Below are 13,267 nucleotides of genomic sequence, written 5' to 3' on the forward strand. Positions count from 1 at the left end.
AACTCTCTCTAAATAACAAGTCATATACTTACTTACATAGCCAATAAGAAATTTTCTCAAATTAGAAGCCATTCGATCAAGTGATCGTCTACATACTGCATTATGGAGCAGATGTCTCAAGTCCTAAAAAAGCAGTAATCATCTAAAAACAAAAGGAGCAACCCTGCAAGCCTCAATCATTACTGTTCATCTTAGGAAATAAGCCCATTATTCAGAACTACAGAGATCAGCCTCCTCTTAGCTACTCACCGCTCATCGCCTCCTTTCTTTTTGTCTTTGGTGTAGACGGCACAATCCTTCCTTAAACCCAGGGGCCTTTCATGCGTCTGACAGGCACTTGCACTTAAATACAGCCAGCCAGAAGTCACATGGAGGAGGAGCACCAACCGCTTAGCTTTGGGTGTTTGTTAATTGCATATGAAATTGAACAGAACCTCACTTCTGCATTTTCTCCTGTTTTCCACCACCCTCTTTGGATAAAGCTTATTAGCAGTTGGTCACTTTTCTTCCTGAATAAATAGTTAATGAAAGAGCACTGCCTCCCTCATTACTTAGGAGCCAAATGGATGCTTTATTGCTTCAAAATGTTTTTCTAGGACAGCTCATCAAATGCAGCAGAAAAGACAGCATTAAATCATAATACTCTCCTGGCTCTGACAACCGACCGGGCACTCCAGAAACCTCCCAGTTTTACTGGACTGACTGAATAAATCTGATACTTATCTGAATAAATATCACCGCTAGCATATTTTATTTATTTATTTATTATTGATTTATTTATTTATTTTTAATTTGCTATACTATGTGATGTGACTCTAAGGATTCCCCCGCTTTCGTTATAACCTTATAATGAGACACACATTATTCAGATAAATAAATCAGGCTTGTTATTTTATCCTTTGATTTTGTTTATCATTGAATTCAAAGTAAAGCAAGATGTTTAATGTCTTTATGTTCTTTAAAAGTCACTGTGAATTCAATAAAAAAGGGAGAAAGAAGAATAGGGAAATAGCTTTGAATTTTTCTTATAGCTTTTGAAGCTATATAAATGCCTCAATCCTAAAAAAAATTCAGCAACATAAATCATGCATGCATCTTATTTGCTAAGGAAATAAAAGATGTACTTTTGTAATTTCTCCTTTTTAACAAAAACATGCTTTAAAAAGCGGTCAATAATGAGCAAATAAAGATCATAACACAAAAGGTGTTTTAAGAGCCAAAAAGAACTTATAAGTAATTTTGATTTACCGGTCTTGTGATTGAGTATGATTAAGAAATCTACTGATTATAGTTACATTATAAGAAGTCTGTATGAAAAAGAAAATCCTTTGTAAATCATGTGATGCAGAGATGTCTGGCTTTGTGCCTTCAGTATCAAAAATACTCCTCCAGGAGCACCTGGGTGGCTCACTGGGTTAAGCCTCTGCCTTTGGCTCAGGTCATGATCTCAGGGTCCTGGGATGGAGCCCCACATCAAGCCCCACAACAGGCTTTCTGCTCAGCAGGGAGCCTGTTTCCCCCTCTTTATCTGCCTGCTGCTCTGCCTACTCCTGATCTCTCTCTCTCTCTCTTTCTGTCAAATAAATAAATAAAATCTTCAAAAATACCTCCTCCAGCAGCCTGAAGTTGTCTGGGCCCAGTTGATGACAAGGCTGTTCACCAAGTAAACCTGTAAGGTCTCCCAGTTTGGCCCTTTCTTCTGGGGTAATCTCAAACCAGCCTACCAGAGCTCTGAGCCCTCTCCCCACCTTTTATTTAAATTCTCCCTCAACCTCCACCTTTGTAGGAAAAAATGGGACAGTCACAGTTATTAGCTGATAAGCTTCGGTTGTACCCTAACTGAACCCCATCACACTACAGGGGTTTCTCCTCCAAATCTTTACTAGGAAAATATTTGGGAAGCAGCAAACTCTGGAAATTATTTGGCTCTTATTCTGAAAGTCTCAATATACTCAGCCTTTTTATTATGACAGCTGAGTAGGGTGGGGAGTGGAAAGATAAGAGGTGTGGGGAGGGGGCTAGTCCGAGGAGGAGCTTTCTGAGACTCAGCAGGGGCAGGGGCTGGCGGGGGTAGTGGAACCAAGGCCTGGAAGTCTAGAGGACTTTTTGCCTTCCTTTTATTTTATTTTATTTTTTTACTTTTTACCTTTCTTGAAGGATCTGCAGCTTACCTATCTTCAAGTGTCCTCTAGCCCCTGTCCCTTACTCTTACCCTCTCTCTCCACCACCCCAACATCCCCCCCAAATTTTTTTCAGGCACATCTGAACTTATTTCAGTCATTAGTTTTCAGACTATAACCACCACTTCGACCTCAGTTCTGAAAACTCCAGCATTTCCTGAGCATGTACAGTATGCTAGAGCCCCGGGCCACAAACCACAGGGGCTTTGTCTCAGTAATCTAGAAGAGAGACAGGGAAGTAAACCAAGATTTGCTTGTCCAAAAAAGAGCTGTATAAGATGAGCACAAAGGAGAGACATCTAAATCAGTTTCCTAAATGCTGACTCAAATAATATCCAAACTCCCCATTAATAGACATATTGACCCATTGGAGAGTTACTGGTCTGTAAGTATTAATCCAACAACACTAATACATGTGTATAAGAATTGAGAATTTCTCAGTCTGGTAAAGCAAACAGCTACATAAAACAGGAGACAATCTGGCATTAAATATATAAAATTCTATAGATGAGTAACATTATAGTGAAGACTTTAAGTACATAAACATGCACAGGAAAAAAACATAAATACTGAACTGGTCATCTTTTACTGAAGGGATTACAGATAATTATAATGTTTTTAGTTTGTCTATGGTTTCTAAAGCAAATTTGTTGTACCATTGTAATGAAACATAACTATTTATTTTTTATTTTTTAACTAACAAAAGGATGGGAATTCAGAACTTAAAACTCTGCGTTGTTTCAAAGCAGGAATTCTTAAAGTTGGCTGCCCATTAGAATCACCTGGGAGAATTTTAAAAATCCCAATGTCCGGGCCACAATCATACTGATTAACTCAGAACAGAGGAGGGTGGGACCCAGGCACCGGTTTTATTTTTTCTAACTTCCAGATAATTGCAAAGTTCAGGTACGCTTGCGAACCAGTGCCCTAAAGATATTTTGCTGTTCCCCACAACACTGTTAGAACTTAAAAAATGATGGATGTTTCTAGAACCCACTGGATTACAGGAATTGCTAATCTGCAAATTCCCAATTAGAAGCCACTAATGCAACAGCAAAGAGATTCAGTGCTTCCACTCTGGATTTAAGCCCACTTTGAATGAGGACCAACAGCAGCCTTTCTCACTTGTGTGGCTGTGAACAATGTTCCCTCCACTCTCTGAGCCTCGGTGCGGTACCTGCTAAGTGAGAAGAAGGCACTAACTCCCAGCTCTACGGAGTGTGGTATGGGTGAGTGAGACAATCTACGGAACACATTCAGGACAGTGTCTGTAAGAAAGCCAAAGCTCTGTAAATATTAGCATCTCAGTTCTTGGTGCTGACAGAAATTGTGTATACACGTACAGATTTATATCTATCTTTTAAAAGTGTGTCCATAGTCAAAATAACATGAGTTTGGGATGCCTGGGACATTAGGCATCTGCCTTTGGCTCAGATCATGATCCCGGGGTCCTGGGATCGAACCCTGCATGGGGCTCCCTGCTCAGCAGGAAAGCCTGCTTCTCCCTCTTCCATTCACCCTGCTTGTGTTCCTGCTCTCACTATATCTCTCCATCAAATACATAAATAAAATCTTAAAAAAAAAAAAACAAAACATGAACTGGAGCCATTTTGCCAACAAAATAGTCACTGACTAGAACACACCAAAAGGGGAATAATGCTCAGCTGCTCCTTAGAAGGTACTGGGAAAATGTCAACAAACATGAGGAAAAAAACCATCCCCCCTTAACTGCACAGCAATTCATCTCACCCACAGCGGGAATATAAGATGGTAGAAGGCTTACCAAAGCGAAACACATCAGATCCCTGCACAATACTGAAGAGCTGGGCATGCCATCTCTAGTAGGGTACCACGCTTTAACTATTCCAACAGACAGTTCCTTCTTTTAACTCAGATTTTTGATTCTGCAATGAAGGGAACTCTGAAAACTTCTGTGGTAATCTGAAATGTCCAACAACTTTTTCCATTAGAAAATTCTTATTTCTGATCTAAAGTTCTTTACAACAAACTAATCATATTTGCCCTATGGCAGTCCTTTTTTGGGAACTATATATATATATTTCAGGAGCACCTGGGTGCCTCAGGCAGTTAAGCGTCTGCCTTTGGCTCAGGTCATGATCTTGGTGTCCTGGGATCAAGCTCCATGTCAGGCTTCCTGCTTGGAGAGTCTGCTTCTCCCTCTCTTTTCTCCTCCCCCCTAATAAATATATAAAAATCTTTAAAAAAGTAAACTATATACATTTTTACTTTTTTTTTTATTTTTTAAGATCAGCTTTATTGAGATGTAAAGCACAATACTAATTTGATTCATCTGCTTAAATCATACAATTCGATGGTTCTTGGTGTATATACAGCATTATACAACCATAACCATTATCTGTTTCAGAACATTTTCACAACCCCAAAAATGAACCTCCTTAACAGTAACTCCCCAATTTCCTCCAAATCTGGCCCTACCCCCAGCCACTGGCAACAATGAATCTACTTTGTCTCTGATTATGCAATGAGTAAATCATGGGAATAACAGGCACAGCATAGGAAACACAGTCAATGACACGTAATAGTGCTGCTGTACAGTGACAGATGGGAGCGACACTGGTGGTGAGCACAGCATAATATAAAAACTTGTCCAATCACTACAATGTGCACCTGAAACTACTGCAACATTGTGTTTCAAACACACCCACACCCAGATAAAAAAAAAATTAATGGAAACAATTTTCTAATTAAAAAAAATAAAACGAAGTTTGACATAAAAAAAATTGATGCCATGTTTGATAACAACTACATAATTCATCTATTTAAATCAAATCAGTTCTTTAATCCAAATGCATTTACAAAGTTAACCTTATATCCAAACTTGAAATTCAAAAGTATTGCTTTCCAGAGATGTAATTGCAAAAGTAAAAAAGGAAAAATTTAAATAAATACAGGGAATTAAAAAAAAGAGAGACTGACAACATTGCAACTTTGAAAACACGCTAAGTGAACACAGCCAGTTACAAAAGACCACATATTGTGTGATTCCATTTCTATGAAATGCAACATTTTTTTTTATCTTTAGTGATTAAACCTGACCTATTTGATTGAAATAAAAATTCATATGCAGTAAGAAGCCTTTCTTGGACAGCAGAACAAAAAGAAAATTTAGTTGTCATCATAACAATTTTTTATTGCTTGTGTTTATTATAACTTGTGGGATATAATTTGACTTTTGTCAAAGCCAATTCAGGTGTAATTATGTCTCTTTAACACTAGGTTTGCGACATCTGAAGTTGCCAACAGCTCAGTTTTAAAGTACCTACTTCTTCCTCCTCCCTCATATATCTACAACCAGCTCTTAAATTATGTATATATTGCATTTTTTTCATTCTTATTTTATGAAATGAAATAATTCACTCTGACAACTTAAATGTGCCAAATTGTAATGCAGTCCCTTAAGTGACTATTTTGAGAGTAGAGATACTTACTCCCATATTTCAAACGGTAACCAGGGAACCTCAACATCCAAGAGCATAGGTCCTCAGCTATGTGGACCTAAATCAAGTCAAGGATTTGACTAAATCAAGTCAAGGATTTATCCAAAATACAGCCAACCATGCTCCAAACCAGAGGCGGACATCGAAATCTTAGTTTGGAGGGAGGCGTGGATAATTTCATGTACTCTGTAGTCTGGCAAAGCCACACAGGTGCTTCTGATGCACGCCTCTGTGTTAATCATGGAAGGTACTAGAAGCATCCAACTTTGCCATTAGTCAAGTCAGGATCTGGTCTCAGGAATGGAACGAAAGTGCTCTTAATCTTCATAGCTCCTTATCTCCTTTTTCAGCACCCTTGTGTTCCCAAATTTCCAGTGCCCTCAACTGTCCCTAACAGTATTCAGTATTCAGTGGGGGATCCACCGGAACGAGTCTACCACCTACCGCACCGCGTGTGTATAACAGAGGCCCCAAAATGATCATCTCTGATGTTTTTGTTTGGCCATCCTGTTGGAACCCTGCAGTGCTGTGTTGTAAAACCACAATAATGACAAGAAGTTAAAATACATCATTTTAGACATGTACATTGCTCTTAAACCTATTTTCTTCTGCTGGCTATTTCATACACTTCGGTCACTAAGGGGCCCCGGGAGGCATCTGAGGTTGCAAGTCCTGCACAGACTGACTCCTTTTCCCGCTGGGGTCAATACTTCCCTATTTTATCATCCAGTCGCCTCAAGTCCCATCTATTTCCAAAAATGACAGCTGCAGATCTAAAAGTGATTTTTTCTGAGGTGTTATAGATGATAAAGGTTCAGTGCCTATTTAGTCCCAATGGTGTTTGAATTTTAATGGAAGACTAAGAAAAGTACCGTGTCACAACAAATGTGGTTTTGGCACCAAGACCAAAGAAAGAGCCAGATAGTATAATTCAAATCAACTGAATAACAGAATTTTAGATTAAAAAGTCAGGGCGCCTGGTGGCTCAGTGGGTTAAAGCCTCTGCCTTTGGCTTGGATCATGATCCCAGGGTCCTGGGATTGAGCCCCACATCGGGCTCTCTGCTCAGCAGGAAGCCTGCTTCCCTTCCTCTCTCTGCCTGTCTCTCTGCCAACTTGGGATCTCTGTCTGTCAAATAAATAAATAAAATCTTTAAAAAAATAAAATAAAATAAATGAAAAAAAAAAAAAGAGAGAACTTACTGTACTGTTGTAATACCCTAAACATTCTTCATAGAGCTGTGAACACTGTGGAACCTGCATTCTGTGCTCATGCAGAGAGTAGTTCCACAACATCTTGGAGCACAAACCTGACAATATCTCAAATGATGTCAAATAACATATAACGATGTAATGGGCTAAATGATAAGACTGAGGTTGACAGGTAATTCATATACACTCGAGAGCCTCATTATTAATCTACTGCTGGAATTTATAAAGAAATTCTGCTATGCAGGCAGTGTTCGATGTCAACAGGATTCTAAATCATATTGCTTTAAAGTTGAACTAAGGTCTTCCTAGTCTCTTTCAGAAAGATCTACAAATCTTTTCAGACATCTGTTTCGAGCCATGTTTAGATTTATACACAAATGCACATACACACCCTTCACTGAGAGTTAAAGAGGATCTTTGCAAGTCATTCCATCCTTCTGGTTTTGACGGACTGGTCATCTTTCCAATGGATGAGTCATTCTAGCTGAAGACAACTTACTGATCTTTGTGGAATGTCTGGAATGTAGACTTGGGGGTATCAAACATGTGCATCAACTTTCAGAATAAAGAGGGAAGCATTTAGTCAGGACACAAGGAAGTCTACCCCAATGCTGCTTATTTTAAGTCATTTATCATCTTTATATATAATATTAATTTTGAAAATCAAACTATAAATCAAGTAATTACCTAAACTCTGGAATAAATAATTGATGGAGATTTCTATAGCATTATATGAAACATTACTCACTTGTGAAAAGATTCCCAAAAAAGTGTTAAGTATTGACAAAATAGATTCTGATGGAATTTTTTTTTGTAAATATGTATTACTATTATTCTGAGAAATGTACTAATTATAGAAAGGAAAAAAACCTTTGGGCAAGAGCAGAACATCTTTGCCAAGAAAATGTCTGTCTTCTTATCTATAGGAATACTTGACTACAGACTTATGGCAAAAAGGCCATATCTCATAGATTCTTCAATCATCTCTGTACATTAAGCATGGGATTAATTTTGTTACAACATATTGAAGGGGAAAAACAAATGTAAAAGTGAAATGAGTTGTCTACCATACGTTAATATGCTTCTGTTATGAGGAGTTAATAAAAAACAGTAACAGGGGTGCCTGGTGGCTCAGTGTGTTAAAGCCTCTGCCTTCTGCTCAGATCATGATCCCAGGGTCCTGGAATCGAGCCCTGTATCGGGCTTTCTGCTCAACGGGGAGCCTGCTTCCCTCCTCTCTCTGCCTGCCTCTCTCCCTACTTGTGACCTCTATCTGTCAAATAATAAATAAAATCTTTTTAAAAAGATAAAGAAAAAAGAAAAAACAGTAACAGCACTGTTATAGCAAGTAAAATAAAATAAAAATAAAAACAAAGGATTATTCCTTCACTGTAAAATACTGAATTGAGATGCTATAGGAAATTCCATAAAGCTCTTTCACAGACTTTGAGAACAATGAGAAAGAAGTAGAGTTAAAAACCGACAATGATATTTTTAGGGATGGCTCCTGAAGAATGAGAGGTCAAGTAGAACGAACGATGTGAAAGATCTGCTTTAAAACACTCTAGATAAAATAGGGGAAAGACAGACTAGATGAAGCAAGTGTTGGCAACATCAAGATAGTAGTAGGAGCTGGGCAATAGGGACGTGGGCTTTTTCACAATTAAAAAAAAAAAAGTACCCAAGTATTGGAGAACAAGCAAAACCCTTCAAGGAACTAAGGACAAGAACAGAGTTGAGAGATTTGGGTGTCTTAGTCTTCTCTTAGGTAGACCCGTTTTAACCCTTGGCCTGAACTCAGCTTACAGACCACACCCATCAGGACCCAAATTTCTGAACTTTAACTGCCCTTTCCTGTATCAAATTCACATTAAGAGAGTAATGTGGTCTCCTTGCCCAAATGACCTCAAATGTCCACAGAAGCTAATGACGTGAGTCTTCTGATCACTGAGTGAGATGGGGTGGGATGGTCAGAGCAGAAGACAGCCATGCAAATCTCAATTCCATAATTCTTGAGCTTCGATGATTCTGCTTAAGATTAGGTTTGCAGGCCACGAAACCCACTTCTTGACTAAGGAATAATGGCTTCATAACAAAGTCATTTTCCATGTTAATTTGATTTCCCTCTATAAACTAATGTTGGTTTTTTATTACCTTAGAGTATTAAATATAGATAAAACATAAATTCTGATATGTTTTCATGAAAAAAGGAAACACAGATTTCAATGAGGTCAAGTACCAATGTTCTCACTATATACACAGTATTTTCATAGGCTCTCACAATCTAAAAAGTGATTTTTTCCCTTTATTTCAATATAAAAATCCAATATACTCTAAAATCAAAATTTTACTGAAAAGCACTTAACACAATAAAATAGAGGCATGTAAGCTGGCAGAATCCAGTTTTCAAATAAGCAACTGAATTCAACACTGTGTAATTTATATAGTCCTAGAATCTACATGAAAAGTGTTAAAGAAAGCAATCTATTTAACATCTTCTGGGACTATCTTGTCTATAAGACTTTGTTTCAGAGTAATGGGCCTAACTGTGACTTCTCAGAGTCTCTGATTCACTGAAGAACCAAAGGTAGAAGGATATAGTGAAATCATAGAAGATAAAGACAGCCTTTCTGTAGGCTGTGCTCCCCAATCCTGCTCTCCCTGGAAAAGGGACCTGGGGCAAAAGCCCCAGGGAGTCCACCAAGAAAGGCTTTCTGTGTTGCTTACTGTGGTATCCTATTCTACTATTTGTATAGATAAGTTCCATGTATAACAATAAACCACCATTTCTTCAAAGACTAATTAGGTTCGGATTCAAGTCAGTATTAAAAGTTTCTTAGGGAAAAAAAAAAGTTTCTTAGAATTCAAACAAATGGGGCACCTGGATGGCTCAGTGGGTTAAAGCCTCTGCCTTTGGCTCAGGTCATGATCCCAGGGTCCTGGGATCAAGCCCCGCATTGGGCTCTCTGCTTGGCGGGGAGACAGCTTCCTCCTCTGTCTCTGCCTGCCTCTTTGCCTACTTGTAATCTCGGTCTGTCAAATAAATGAATAAATAAATCTTAAAAAAAAAAAAAGAATTCAAGCAAACTGTAGCTATCAATGTTTGGTCAGCCCCTAACATACTAGTTTCCTATTGGTGCTGTAACAAATTATTCCTCTTACAGTTGTGGCAGTCAGAAGTTTAGGGTCAAGGTGTCCAAAGGGGTGCATTGTTTTTGGAGGCTATAGGAGAGAATCTGTTTGCTTGCTTTTTTCCCTTCTAGTTGCAGCCTGTATTCCTTGGAGCTCAAGCTCCTTTTCTTGCATCAAGTCAACCTCCTAGTTCCTTGGTCAAATATTCCCTGATTCCTCCTGCCTCTTCCTTATAAGGGCCCCTATGATTATACCAGGTGGACTCGATAGCCCCAGATAATCTTATCTCAAGATCCTTAACACAATCAAAACTACAAGGTCCCTTGGGGCACCTGGGTGGCTCAGTGGGTTAAAGCCTCTGCTTTCAGCTCAGGTCATGATCCCAGGGTCTTGGGATCAAGCCCCACATCAGGCTCTCTGCTTGGCAGGGAGCCTGCTTCCTCCTCTCTCTCTGCCTGCCTCTCTGCCTGCTTGTGGTCTCTATCTGTCAAATAAATAAATAAAATCTTTAAAAAAAAAAAACAAAAAAAACAAAAAAAAACTACAAGGTCCCTTTTGCCATATAAAGTGACATTCACAGTTACAGACATTAGAATGTAAGTATCTTTATGGTCCATCATTCAGCTTACCACCCCCATATCACAGATATAATGCAAAATTATAACTTTTGATATTGTAAAATGAACTGGTAAATCAATGACATGGTCCTTTATTTTCTTACTATATTCATATCTTAATGACTATCCATGGGTACCAATGACATTTCTTCCAAATGATTAATAGTGAAGATCTTGAAAAAACAAGATACTTAGTGGCCTCTAATATTGATAATTAAGCAGAATGATTACTCCTGCAGTATCTCACACTTTCAAAGTGCTTTGCTGTCAGTAGAATCACATATATTATCTCATTTAATCTTCCATATAAACTGGCCCACTTGATAGGTAAAAGCAAACTCGGTAAGTAGGAGAATCAGAGTACACAGTCAGGTCTTCTGGTTTCAAATCACACTTCTTTTCCCTGTTACACCAGACAAGTTGGGCCTGTTTCTCAGCTGCCTTTATGTGGACCACAGAACCTTACACATACCATGTGTAGCTCTAAGAAATCAACTGCCAGCAAAAACAGTTTTGTCAAGATGAAACAAAAGCATTAAGATATAGAATGTTGCAGATTAGCAATAACAAAGTAATATTGTATGTAAAATTTTTTAAAATAATTAAGCCATAATTTCAATTCACTATATATGTAATAATAGCTATAACTATGCCCTATGACTAAAAACATACTTGGTTCACCAAAATTGGTATTTTTTTAAAGATTTTATTTACTTACTTGAGAGGGAAAGAGAGAGAAAGGGGACAAGAGCAAAAAAACAGGGGAAAGAGAAGCAGACTCCCCACTGAGCAGGAAGCCCAATGCAGGGCTCAGTCCCAGGATGCTGGGATTGTGACCTGAGCTGAAGGCAGATGCTTAACCAACTGAGCCACCCAGGTGCCCACCCCCCCAAACTGATATTTTGAAAAAAGCGTAAAAATTACTACTCAGGACTTTTAACAGCAGACCAAAATCCATGAATATTTAGACTGCCAATATAAAGCAAGCATACTTCACAACCACCGAAGTACATAGAAGAATTCAGAACTGAAAGGCAGTCTACACAAATCAGCCGTGTTATTCTACTCAGTTCACTTGGGAAGTTTCCAAGCTTCTCTTCAAGTTCAGCGCCCAAGTGCTTGAAAAGAAGTTCGCTTTCTCTGATAATCTCGGGTAAGAAGTTTTCCACTTTGACTTTCCATCACAACCTGCTATTCTTACCTCAACAGCACTTCTGTCCACTTACATATTAGCATTTGATCCTTTTTCGGAGTCTGCCCACTTCGTGTCTGCTTCCCCACTGTACTGCAAAGGCCAAATATAATTCTAGCGCAGAGCATATTAATCTTAAGTGATGGCCAACGCAACGGGGTAAAGGAGCTACAACATCGTGATACCTACTGTGATAGTTTAAAACTGACACTCTTTGACTCCAGCACCAAATTTTCATTCATTCACTAGAAAGCACAGAGTGCCTTATTTTATGCCAAGCAACATGGCAACTCAGGGACGCAGAGAGGAAAGACCCAGTCCTTGTACTCATGGAGCCTGCAGTTCAATGAGGAACACAAACAAGTAAACTTAATTCCGGGACAGTAGGTTACTGCCATTTTCCAAACCCACTCGGCTTAGCTTCCCAGCGCCTTCAAAATCTGAACCTGTATTTACCTATCAGCACCCAGGGAGCTCCTAGAATGCAGTGAAAGGAAGCCAAGTGAGGTAAAAAGTCAGGGAAAGCTTTCCGGGAAGTGATATTCAAGCAAGTCAGGGTGAGAGGCAAGTGAGATTTGGGGAGGGAGGTTTCTGTGGGGAAGGAGCCGGGGAGAAGGGGGAGGGAGAGGGATCCTGCAAACAAAGGGGCATGCAAACCCATAAGGAGGAAAGGTCAAGATAAGGGCTGGGTATTGTGAGCAGCATTAGTTGGCTCCCAGCGGTGGAAGAACAAGGGAAAGTCAGAGAGGTGATCACAGAAAACCTTTTATCATGCTAAGAGGAATGGATCTGAGGCTTACAGCGACAGAGCACCTTAACGGGTTTTCAGCCAGGAAGAGCCAGGAATCACACGTTCTAGACAGAGGCTGGCAGTTGTACAGAGGGTCAGCTTGGTGGTCAAGTCCCAAGGGAGAAGACTCTTTTTTTTTTTTTTTTAAGATTTATTTATTTATTTGAGAGAGAGACAGAGAGAGAATAAGGAGGGGCAGAGGGCGAGGGACAGAATCCCCAGGCAGACTCCCCACACTGGCCGTTGAGGGGCTTGATCCCAGGCCCAGAGATCATGGCCTGGACTGAAATCAAGAGTCTGACACTTAACCAACTGATACCCAGAGGAAGACTCATGAACCTTTGGAAACGGCCTGACAGGCCATGAGGTGACGGCAGCCGTGGGCTGCTGTGTATGAGACCATGACACGAAGATGCGGGCAGAGAGGACACACAAAAAAGAGTCCATAGTTTTTTGGAGACAGAATTAATGGGACTTGGTGACTATGTGGTTGTGAGGTGTGACAATGAGGGAGAAGTCGGGACAACTCCAGCTTTCACATCTGGAATGGAAATAGCTTCCAAGTCCAAAATAGTAAGAATTACCACTTCCGGAGTAATTTTAACACGCCAGGACCTGTGTGTGCTAAACACAAAATATATTATTTATAGAAGATAAGTAAGATTT

General features: G+C 39.4%; 1 protein-coding gene across 9 annotated transcripts in view; it reads right to left on the reverse strand.

The window, feature by feature from the left end:
• The window catches only part of DGKH (diacylglycerol kinase eta), a 203,198-nt gene that overhangs the window by 95,656 nt on the left and 94,275 nt on the right, over positions 1-13,267 (reverse strand). The window contains exon 1 of one of the 9 annotated variants that reach the window (XM_082701358.1): positions 250-486. The exons of the other annotated variants lie outside the window; for them this stretch is intronic. The gene's annotated coding sequence lies outside the window, so the exon portion shown is untranslated. Of the gene's footprint in view, positions 1-249; positions 487-13,267 lie in introns of those variants that run through there. 9 annotated transcript variants of the gene reach the window in all.

Source organism: Mustela nivalis (assembly GCF_964662115.1).
Source record: "Mustela nivalis genome assembly, chromosome: 15".
Taxonomy (NCBI): domain Eukaryota; kingdom Metazoa; phylum Chordata; class Mammalia; order Carnivora; family Mustelidae; genus Mustela; species Mustela nivalis.